Genomic DNA, 11,894 nt, shown 5'->3' on the forward strand with positions numbered 1-11,894 from the left:
ACACCCCTCCCTAGACTATCCTCGGCGGACATCAAGAATCTCAACAGAACCATAGCAATAGAAGAAATAGAAAAGGTTATCAAGGGATTACCAACAAAGAAATCCCCTGGACCAGATGGGTTCACTGGAGAATTCTACCAAATATTTAGGGAAGAACTAACACCAATCCTACACAAACTCTTCCAGAACATAGAAAGAGATGGCAAACTCCTGAACTTCTTCTATCAAGCTAGTATAACTCTGATACCAAAACTGGCCAAGGATCCCACAAGAATTGAGAACTACAGACGAATATCCCTAGTGAACATTGATGCAAAAATCCTTAACAAAATACTAGCCAACAGAATACAAAAGTATATAAAACAAATAATTCACCACGACCAAGTGGGATTCATATTAGGGATGCAGGGATAGTTCAACATATGAAAGACCATTATTATTTTTCGTCACATCGACATGAAAAACTATAAGAACCACACGATAATATTGATAGATGCCAAAAAAACATTTGACAACATCCAACAGCAATTCCTGTTTAAGAAACTTGAGAAGATAGGAATGGAAGGACAATACAAGCTATATATGAAAAACCAACAACTAACGTGGTAGTCAATGGTAACACAATCCCACTGAAAAGGGGGACCAGACAAGGATGCCCATTGTACCAAATCTTATTTAATATTGTGCTGGAGGTTTTAGCTAATAGCATAAGGCAAAGAAGAGACATCAAAGGTATTCATCTGAGGAATGAAGAGGTGAAACTATCCTTATTTGCTGATGATACAATTTTATGTATGGAAAATCCCAAAAGTTCCACAAGGGGAGTACTGGAAGCAATAGAGGAGTTTGGCAGAATGGCAGGATACAAGATAACAAACAGAAGTCCATTCTACTGTTATACACATCGGATAAGATCACATAAAAGGAGATCAAAAAGGTGGTACACTTCAAAACAGCCATATACAAATTGAAATATCTACGGATATACCGGACTTAAAAAAACAAAACATCTATACAGGGAAAACTACAGAACACTATTACAAGAAACTAAGAGCGACCTCAACAAATGGAAGAATATCCCATGCTTGGATTGGAAGACCCAATATAGTCAAGATGTCAGTTCTGTCAAAGGCACTATATAAGTTTAATGCAATCCCAATACAATTATCCTCATCTTGCTTCAAAGAAATTGAAAAACGGATTGTGAATTTCATATGGAGAGAGCAGAAGCCCAGAATTAGCACAGAAATCCTCGAGAAGAAGGACACAGTGGGAGGGCTAGCTTACCTGACTTTAGTACATACTATACAGCCATAGTTGTCTAAACCGCATGGTATTGGTACAATGACAAATACTCAGACCAAAGGAAAAGAACTGAAAATCCAGAAATAAAATCATCAGCATGCAGACAATTGATCTTTGATAAAGGCCCCAAAAATATGAATTGAGAAGCAGATGCCCTCTTTAACAAGTGGTGATGGAAAAAATGGATATTTACCTGCAGAAAAATTAAGCAAGAACCTTATCTCACTTCATGCACAAGAATAAACTTAAGGTGGATCACAGACCTTGAAGTTAAACCCCAAACTATTAGGGCCATCAGTGAGGGAATTGGGACCCACTTGAGAACTTTGGCACAGGGAATACATAGGCTATCAGAAATAGGGAAGGACACAAACACAGAGGAGGCACAAATTGGCAAATGGGATATACTGAAGATAAAACACCTGGGTATATCGAAATAATTCACCAAGAGAGTAATGAGAGGGTTCACGGACTGGGAAAACATCTGTGGCAATGTCACGTTAGACAAATGCCTTATTACTAAAATCTACAATACCCTGCTAGCTTCCAAAAATTAAAAAAAATAAAAACCTAATTGTCCACTTGAGAGGTCGACAAAGGGCTTGAGCAGAAGTTTCACAGGGGCAGAAATCCGAATGGCCAACAAACATAGGAGAAAATGTTCCCGATCTTTAGCCATAAGAGAAATGCAAATTGAAACACAATGAGGTACCACCTCACATCCTCAAAAGTAGTCCATTTCAAAAAATCAGAAAGCAACAAATGTTGGTGGGGCTGTGGGGAGACAGGAACCCTCATCCACTGCTGGTGGACTTGTAATTATGTACAACCACTATGGAAATCAATCAAATGGAAATTGAGCTCTCATATGGCTCAGCAATCCCCCTACTGGGCATATACCCAGAAGAGGCAAGAAACAAACTAAGGCCAGACATCTGTGCTCTAATATTCATTGTGGCACAGTTCACAATTGCAAGGAGTTGGAAGCAATCCAAATTTCCATCAACTGACGATTAGATTAAAAAACTGTGGTATATACATGCAATGGAGTACTACGCATCACTAAAAAGCAGTGATGAACGTATGAAGCACATCGCAGCATGGGAAGAACTGGAGGAAATCGTGCTAAGCGAAGTAAGTTAGGCACAAAAGGACAAGTACAACATGAACCCGCTGACGTAAACATTAAAAAATGCAAAAGGGGCATAAGGAAAAAGCTACTATATACAAACATTCTTGGGGTGAAGGCCATGTAGTGTGGCAGGGACCACATAAAATGCAGGGATGCACAAGGTATACAACTCGGGAGGAGGTGGGGAAAGGAAAAAAAGGATGAAAATAAGGAAGAAATGGGTAGAGGGGCACGGGTCGCTAACCCACCCAAAGGGAGGGTATTGTTCATTTCTCCACAGGGAAAGAGGGACCAGACTTCAACCCAGTGCCCCAAGGAGTGAATGCAACATTCCGGCGTGGAGTAGGGCACCATTAGAGAGGTCTGGGGGTTTGGCCCCAGTCCCAAATACTAAGTGGACTCCTGCCCCACCTCCCAGAAGTATTTATTTCAAAGGAAGGCATTGAATCTGCAGCTCCAGGAGAGGGACATATCTAATAGGAGCACACTGGAGCAGATGAAGGGGGAATAGGAGAGGGTGCAGCACATCGTGGCCCACCAGACCTTGAGGACGATGACCCCAATTAGAGCAGCCAGTCCACAGAGAGGATCACATGGCCAGTCCCACTATGAGACATGACGTCCCTCGCTGACCCATGGCCCTGGGGGGACAGCACCAGAGACACAGTGTGGGAATTGCGCCCCACCTGATCCCACCACACGGAGACAAAGTACTGGGGGAGTGCAGCAGAACAGCAAGGGAATGGAGCGGCAAGGTCCCTAGGAATGCTGAAGGTGGACTTTGGGGCCAGGGTGTGGCACCCCAACAGACTGGACTGGAAAACACTCTTAAAGGTCAACAAATTATCCTTGAACTAACTATAAGCTTTCCTTTCTTATTGTGCTTTGTTCTTTTGTTGTATATTGTCGCTTGCTTTTGCTCTGCCTTGTTTTTGTGCATGTTATTATCTCTGCATGTCTGTCTAAATAAGATAGACTGGATGAACAATCTGGAGGAGAAAACAATGGGACCGACAGTTCCGGGGGGACATGGGATAGGGGGAGGTGGGGGGAAAGGAAGTGGTGTTAACAAATCCAGGGACAAGGGAACAACAAGTGATCCAAATTGATGGTGAGGTGGGTGTGGCAGGCCTGGTAGGGCATGATCAAGGGTAATGGAATGAAGAGGTATTGCGGAAACACAGGTGGGGATGGAGCATGATAGTGGGACAGGAGGAAAGTCAAGGGAAACAGAGGCAAGAGCTGGGAGGCAAAGGTTATTTATAGAGATCTAGATAAATACATTTACATATGCAAATATATTTATATATGTGGATGGGGGGGAATAGATTTATGTGCCCACATTTATAGGTTTAGTATTAAGGTAGCACAAAGTCATTGGGCCTCCACTCAAGTACTCCCTCAATGCAAGAATACTTTTTCTATTAAGTTGGTATTCTATGATGCTCACCGTCCAGAGACAGCCACACAAAGCGGGTGAATAAGCAAATGTGGTGAAGAAAGCTGATGGTGCCCGGCTATCAAAAGATATTGTGTCTGGGGTCTTAAAGGCTTGAAGGTAAACAAGCGGTCATCTATCACAGCATCAACAAAGCCCTCATGGAAGAACCATACCAGCCTGTGTGATCATGAGGTGTCGAAGGGATCAGGTATAAGGCATCATCAGAACAAAAAAAATCTTACCATAGTAAATAAAAGGGGAAGTACAGAGTGGAGACAAAGCCCCTTTGTCGGCCACGAGAGATCCCCTTGCAGAGGGGTCTAGGGGAGGATATGAGTCAGTCAGGGTGTGATGTAGCACTGATGAAGAATACAGCTTTCCTCCAGTTCCTAAATGCTTCCTCCCTCCCACACCCAGCACACTATCATGATCCGAATTCTACCTTGCAAATCTGGCTAGACCAGAGGATGTTCACTGGTAAAGATAGGAACTGGAAACACAGGGAATCCGGGGCGGATGATACCTTCAGTGACAGCGGTGTGAGTGGTGACACTGGGAGGGTAGAGGGAGAGTGGGTTGGAAAGAGGGAACTGATTACAAGGATCTACATGTGACCTCCTCTCTGGGGGATGGACAACAGAAAAAAAGGGGGTGAAGGGAGACGTCTGACAGGGCAAGATATGACAAAATAATAATTTATAAATTATCAAGTGCTCATGAGGAGGGGGTAGCAGGGAGGAAGGGGGAAAAAAGAGGACCTGATGCAAAGGGCTTAAGTGCAGAGCAAATGTTTTGAAAATGATGAGGGCAATGATTGTACAGATGTGCTTTACAAAATTGATTTATGTATGGATTTTGATAAGAGTTTTATGATCCCCTAATAAAACATTTAAAAACAACTTACTTATGATCTTATTGTCATTATTTCATAAATTCTCCATTCTGTTCAGTCCCTTTTCTTTTGTATGGGTAAATGTATTTACCTTTTTGAGTCAGTTGAACACAAAAGTAGTCTCCAATTATTCTTTTTAGCTTAGGTAAGTACGCATTTTCTGAATGACTTCCAGTTGTTGACTCTTCTCACATCGCATTCTACCAATGCCTTCAGTGCATTTTGGGCTTCTCTCTTCCATACCATGGGTTCTTGATCATCTGTTACTTTCAGAAATGATCGAATATTGACGAATTCTATTTATAACAATGACTGTATGCTTCCATCTTCTTTTGGCGCTTTCTTTGTTGTTAATATACTTCCCATCTAATCCTTCAATATTTCAACTTGAGGTCTGCATTTTTTTCAGTTCTTTCAGTTTGAGAGTGGTAAGTGTGCATTTCCCCTTTGGTCTTCTCATTTCTAGTCTTTACACATTTCATTATAACATTTTACATTGTCATATGGGGTTGTCCTTTGAAATCTGTTCAACTGTTCACTTAACCATTTATAAATTTTCTTTAGCTGCTGTAACTTTAAGAGCAACTTTCTGAGATTCTCCTGACATCCATTTTGGAGTTTTCTTTCTTTTTAGTGATTTTTTTCTTTCTTCAGGTATCATGTTCTTGATGGCACCTTGCTTTCTGGTTCTTAATTATTCTTGGTCAATAGTTCAAATCTATTCTCCACATGATCTCTAAGTTAAAATGGGATTTATTTTGGCTTCCATAGATGTATTTTAATTTTGTTCAGTTCTAACTGGAACTTGCATATGAGCAATTGATTTGTGGTACAGGTGGTCTCAGCCTTTCTTGATTGATAATATTAAGCTTTTCCACAGTCTCTTTCCACAGATTTATTGGATTTGAGTTCTTTGCTGAGCTCCAGTTGTATAGTCATCGGTTGAAAAGAGGTAGTATTCTAGCTGGATTTCTTCCAGGACACTTTTATTCTTCTGGCAGTCCATGGTTCTTTCAATATTCTTTGCCAACATCATAATTCAAAGGCAACAACTCTTCTTTGGTCTTCTTTACTCATTATGCAGCTTTCACATGAGTATAAGACAATTGAAAATACCTTGGCTTCAATCATATTCAAATGAATCCTCAAAGTGACACCTTTGCTCATTAATCCTTTAAATAAATTGGGAGCAGATTTATTAAATGCAATATGTCATTTGATTTCCTAATTGGTTTTATGAAGAGCTCTGATCCAAGTAAAATGAAATATTTGACCACCATAACCTTTTTTCTAATTATCATGATGTTGCTTACTAGTCAAGTTCCATACCCCAAATCTGTAACCTTTGTTTTCTGTAAGTAGATCAAGTTTTCTTAACTTTTGTGGTAGTTACATAATCTGGTGTCAATTTGAGAAGCTTGTGAATGAAGGGGTGGAGTCTGACCTGTCAATTATGATATAACCAATGAGGTCTCTGTGTGGGCATGGCCTTTTCCTGAGAATTCTGGGAACTCCTGTATTTTCATCCTTGGGGACCAGAGACACTTCTCTCTCTCCCTCTGCTCACTCCCTGAGAGATGCTCTATTGAAAAGACACATGGTACTATCCCATGGAAGCTTGAGAAGACACATGGACCTACCCTGATGCAACCAAACCTCTGGAACTGGAGAAGCCACACAGAGACCCCTGCCAGTACTCAAGATACATACAATAGAATTGCTCAATATTTCCTGGGAGGGTGTGTTTAAGGTGATCAGGAGACTTGGTAGCTGTTCAATCTTGGTTCCAGGATGGACATGGATGACAGGACTGAGAATGCAGACATGATTGAGAAGACTCAAGAGCCTACTGTAGATAAGGACCCAAAAGTTACAATGGATGATTACACCACCTAAAACAGCCTTGATTATAAGAAGAGGAAGAACCTGATCCACAAAGGATGATGGACAAGGTCATATGGTCTCTTTCATGTTCCTCTTCTTCTTCCTCACCTGCCACTACCTTGGAGCTCAAGATGCCAACCCTGTCTTTACTTTCTAAATATCTCTTCCTCAACCTAAAGACAATCTCAAGAAAATCTCCCTAAAAAACAATTACAATTTTCTCTCTACTTAATCGTCTCTCTATAGTTTAGTTCCACATGGAGAAGATACTGCAAAGGGGACAATCTGTTGTGAACAGAATTCACAAAAACTGACCTGAGCAAATAAGTCAGCAATATGAGTCTGTCACTTAGGGAAGAATAAGAAAGAAGACCAAAGTCCAACATACGAGAAAGAGGAGGTCCCAGAGACACCAATCCTTCAACTGGTCCTTCTTGCTCATACAGTGATAACAGCCTTGAAATGCCTGGGATGTCCTGGAGGAGACTCTAGAGAAAACCTGAAAGCTATTGCAAACCATTCAGGACTGTGAGGATATACAGGTGACTGATGTTTGATGAAAAATTACTTCCACAGGTTGCAAAAATGACATGCTTGTATCACTGGAGTACTTGATGATGGTAAGGTACGGGAAGATGGGAAGACAAACTGTGTGAAGAGGTGGCCAGGGACTTCCCCAGTGAGGGTGAAGCAGAAGGTGGGGGTGGGTGAAGACTATGTATTGAAGACAAATGCATCAATGATCCACAAGAAAGAATCCAAAGGGCTTGATGGTGTAGGTGGTGGTTGTCATGCATGGTGGTGGTGTGCTTGTGTATTTTGGTAGAAGTAAATTATTTGGGATTGCAATCTCATTTTGTTACCGACACAACCATGCTCTTGCTGTCTTCCAGTCCTGATGCCACACTCTATTTCATACAATTACGTTCCTCTGATGATTTGTTCACCATATTTATTGAAAAAATATTTTAGATGACACAAAAATGATACCTAAATTTCTTCATATTAAACCATGGTGTGGTCCTTCTCAAAATCGATTCTTGGTTCATGCATAGGTTCTGCAGGTGCACAGTGAAGTGTTCTGGAAGTCACATTCCTCTCAAGGCTAATCCCAGGTTGTTATGATCCACACAGTTGACTGCCTTGGTATAGTCAAAAACACACTGGTAACCATCTGTCAGTTATTCCTGGCTTTCAATCAAGATATTTCTGACATCAGAAATTATATGGCTTATTCCAAGTTCTGTTCTGAATCTGCCTTGAACCCCTGAGAGCTTGCTGTCAATGAACTGCTGCAACCATTGTTGTATGATTTCATCAAAATTGTATTTACATGCGATAAAAATGATACTGTACTGTAGTCAGGCATTCTGTTGTGTCAACTTTCTTGGGATGGATACAAATATGTATAACTTCCAGGCTGTTGGCCAAGTAACTGTCTACCAATTTTCCTGGCGGAGAATCCTAAGTGCTTCCAGTGCTGCATCAACTCGTAGAAACTTGTCCATTGGTATTCCATTAATTCCCCAAGCCTTCTTTCTGTGCTTTCAGTGCAAATTAAATTTCTTCCTTCAGGACCATTTTTTCTTGTTTATTTGCTACCTCCTGAAACTTTGGAATGCCCTCCAGCTTTCCTTGGTACAGTGACTTCGTGTATTCTTTCCAGCTACTTTGTTATGCTCTTGCATTATTCAATATTTTCCCATTATTCAAGAATTCCCACAAAGAATCTTTCAGTATTGCAAACAGAGTCTTGATATTTTTCTTGAGTCCTTTCCATTGTAGACCCGCTGTGATTTCCCTTCCTTTTTGGTTTCCTAACATTAGGTGTTTCCACATTTCAATACAATTGACTTTTCTCACCTCCAGTTGCCCTTTGAAAATTTCTCTTCAGCTCTTTGACTTCATCATGTCGTCAATATGCCTTAGTTTCTCTAGAAGGAAACTTCTCTAAGCTTCAGCAACCTTTTTGACACCCACTTTGATGTTTGCCCTCTTTCCTGCCTTTTTAATGAACTTCGACATTCTTCATTAAGGATGGGCTTGATGTCCTCCAACAGGTCATTCGGTCTTCTGTCATTTCTATTCTAGGTGTCAGACCTGCACTTGAGATGTTCTCCCAATAATATTAAAGAGAGTCAAGGTCATATTTTATCTCTCATGGACATGTTTTAAGTGTCTTCAGCTGTAACTTGAATTTATAAATGAACCACTAGTGGACTAGTCCACCGTCAATCCCTGCCCTGGTTTTAGTTGCCGAGATAGAGCTACTCCATCTTCTCCTGCAACAGATGAACTAAATTGGGTTTGTCTGTATTGCATCGGAGAAGAGGGTATGCACAACTAACTTTTGTGTCATTCCTAAAGGGTTTGATATGATCATGCATAGACTGTGAAATTTTCTATCATGTGATCTCCAGGTTTGATCCATCAAAGGGTCCATATCTTCCAAACACTCTACATTCTTTTTTGTTTCCCTCTTTTGCATTTCTAATGTCCAAAATTATCAACACAACTGGATTGTGTTGTTGACCAATCTCTGACTAAAACTTGTGGGTAGAATTCTTCAACTTTTGCATCCCTTGCTATTGTGGTTGATTCATATATTGCTAATATAATTATATTGCATGGATTTCCATCAACGTGGAATCATATCATAGACAGTATTTTACTTCAAGGTGGACTGTGAAATTTCATTAAAAAAATGGAATGTGAAATCATTCATCTCAATAACTGTTGGACAGGTAGAAAGGGAAGATATATGGAGAAAATTGGCTGGCATTAGCCAAGTAATGGATTGCCTCCAAGAAACCGAAAGTAAATTGCTTCTATGGTAGTGGGGCAATTCATGACATTTCAAATGCCCAGATGAGTTTGGTGAGAAATGCCTTTGAATTTAATCCAAAACACTTGGTAATGGACCTGTAAGAAAGAGTAGAATGAACCTCTGAATGGGGGAGTCCATGGCATGGGGATTCTCATCCTTTAGGAGTGATTCCATGAAGATGTGCTTGCAGAAGTGGCATGTCTGTTTCAGAAAACGTTTCAAATGTCATTCACGGAACACTTGCCCTCTCTAATAAAGAATTTTGGCCTCTCTGGCATCCCCTCTCACCCTGTAAGTTGCTATGGGTGAGGTGCTCTGTGATGTCTGAGCTCTTCCCGGGTTCTCATTGGCTAACAGTGTTGCCATGCTGACCAACCAAACAATGGTAACCTGTTTTACGCTTCATTAACTGGGAGGGTGTGTTTAAGAAATTCAGGAGCCTTGGGAGCTGTTCACAGTTGGTTCCAGGATGGACGACATGTATGTGAAGGCAGACAACATTGAGAAGACTCAAGAGCCTGCTGTAGAGAAGAACCAAAAAGACACAATGGCGGATTAAACCACCAAAAGCAGCCTTGAATATAAGAAGAGGAAGAACCTGATCCATACAGAATGATGGAGAGGGACAAGGTGAGAAGACCTTTTCCATGTTCCTGTTCTAGTGCTTTACCTGCCACTCCCTTGGTGCTCAAGGTTCCAACCCTGTCTTTCCTTTCCAAATATCTACTCCTCAACATAAGAACAGTCTGAAGATAATCCCCTTGCAACCCTGTTCTCATTCTCTCTCTAATAAATTGTCTCAGAATATTTTACATCCACATGGAGAAGATATTGCAAAAGGGACAATCTGTTGTGAACAGAGTTCAGATAAAGTGACCTGAGCAAAGAAGTCAGCAATATTAGTTTATTACTTAGGGAAGAATAAGAAAGAAAATTAATGAGCACCAAAAGGAAAGAGGTGGTCACAGGGACACCAAGTTCTTCAAGAGACCCGTCTTGGTCATACCATGATAAGAGAATTGAAATACCTGGTGTGGCCTGGAGGAGACTCTGGAGAAAACCTGAAAGATATAGCAAACAATTCAGCATTATGAAGATATATGGGGGATTGTTGTTTATTTAAAATTAATTCCAACGTCTGTAAAAATGAAAGGCATGTGTCAGTGAGGCATTTGTTGATGGGAAGTTAGGGAAGGGTCAGAAGACTACCTGCTTTAAGAAGAGGGAAAGCACTTGCCCAGGGAGGGTGAACCATATGGTAGGGGTGGGTGAAGGCTAAGTATTGCAGACAAATGTCATCAATAATCCACAAGGAAAGAGTCCAAAGTGCTTGATGGTGTGGTTGGTAACGGTGAAGGTGGTAGTATTATATGTTTGTATTTTGGAGGAAATAAATTATTTGGGTTTGCAATCCGATTTTGTTATGAGCACAACCAAGTTCTTGGTGTCCTCTAGTCCATATGCCACATTCTATAGCATATAATCCAGTTTCTCTCACGATTTGTTCAGCATATTCATTGAATAAATGGTTTGAGAGGATACAGAAAGGATACCTTATTTACCTCATGCTAAATCACGGTGTGGTCCTTGTTCTATTCTCAAAATTGGCACTTGGTCCATGTACAGGTTCTGCTAATGCAGAATGAAGTGTTCTCGAAAGGACATTCCTCTCAAGACTAACCAAAGTTGGTTATGATCCACACATTTGCCTGACTTGGCATAGTCCCCAAAACACTGGTAACTATCTTTCAAGTATCCCCTGCTTTCAGTCAAAATATTTCTGACATCACCAATGATATTGCTTGTTCATGTTCTCTTCTGAACATTGGGCCTTAACTCAAATACTCCCTTAACACAAGAACACTGTGTTCTAACAATCCAGCATTCTGTGATGATGAGGATCACTGAAGACACAGTGGGTGCATAAGCAAATGTGGTGAAGAAAGCTGATGGTGCCCGGCTATCAAAATATATAGTATCTGGGTTCTTCAATGCTTGAAGATAAACAAGCAGCCATCTATCTGAGAAGCAACAAAGCCCACAGGGAAGAAGAACACCAGCCTGTGTGATCATGAGTTTTCAATGGGATCAGGTGTCAGGCATCTAAGACCCAGAATAAAACCATACCCAAGGTGAATGTGGGGTGGTGGTGTATTGAGTGGAGACCCAATGCCCATCTGTAGACAATTGGATATCCTCTCACAGAGGGGTCACAGGGAAGAGATGAGCCATTCAGGGTGCAGTATAGTACCAACTGAAACACACAACTTTCCTCTAGTTCTTTGTTGTTTCCTTCACCCCACTATCAAGACCTCAATTCTGCCTTTCAAATCAGATTGGACTAGAACATGCACACTGCTCCTGATAAGAGCCTTCAACATAGGGAATGTAAGATAGATAAAACCCTCAGGGC

General features: G+C 40.9%; 1 pseudogene; it reads left to right on the forward strand.

The window, feature by feature from the left end:
* Positions 1–10,040, forward strand: part of LOC142433657 (E3 ubiquitin-protein ligase SIAH1B-like) — a 37,284-nt pseudogene extending 27,244 nt beyond the window's left edge.
* Positions 10,041–11,894: the final 1,854 nt, after the last annotated feature.

Source organism: Tenrec ecaudatus, chromosome X, assembly GCF_050624435.1.
Source record: "Tenrec ecaudatus isolate mTenEca1 chromosome X, mTenEca1.hap1, whole genome shotgun sequence".
NCBI classification, from domain to species: domain Eukaryota; kingdom Metazoa; phylum Chordata; class Mammalia; order Afrosoricida; family Tenrecidae; genus Tenrec; species Tenrec ecaudatus.